Source organism: Buceros rhinoceros, unplaced genomic scaffold (genome assembly GCF_000710305.1).
Source record: "Buceros rhinoceros silvestris isolate BGI_N320 unplaced genomic scaffold, ASM71030v1 scaffold20716, whole genome shotgun sequence".
NCBI classification, from domain to species: domain Eukaryota; kingdom Metazoa; phylum Chordata; class Aves; order Bucerotiformes; family Bucerotidae; genus Buceros; species Buceros rhinoceros.
This window is the reverse complement of record NW_010419550.1, coordinates 7885-8154: the sequence shown is the minus strand read 5'-3', so window position 1 is coordinate 8154 and position 270 is coordinate 7885.

Here is a 270-nt window from a genome sequence, read left to right as displayed (position 1 = left end):
GGGAAGGAGGGAGGGAGGGAGGGAGGGGAGGCGGTGAGGGGCCAGCCAGCCTTGCTGGGCGTTAGCAGCGAACCGCTCCCCGCGGGGGATGTAGGCAGGGCTCTGGTAGCACCGCAAGGTCACGCAGACCGTGGGGTAGAAACGGTGACGCTGGCAAGCGCGGGGGCTGCGGACCAGGACGTGCGGGGTTTTTGTAGGGGCTGCCTTTGGCTTCCCGGGCACCAGCTACGTGGCCCTCCCCGCCGGCGGTAGCGGGAGTATCCCGGTAGC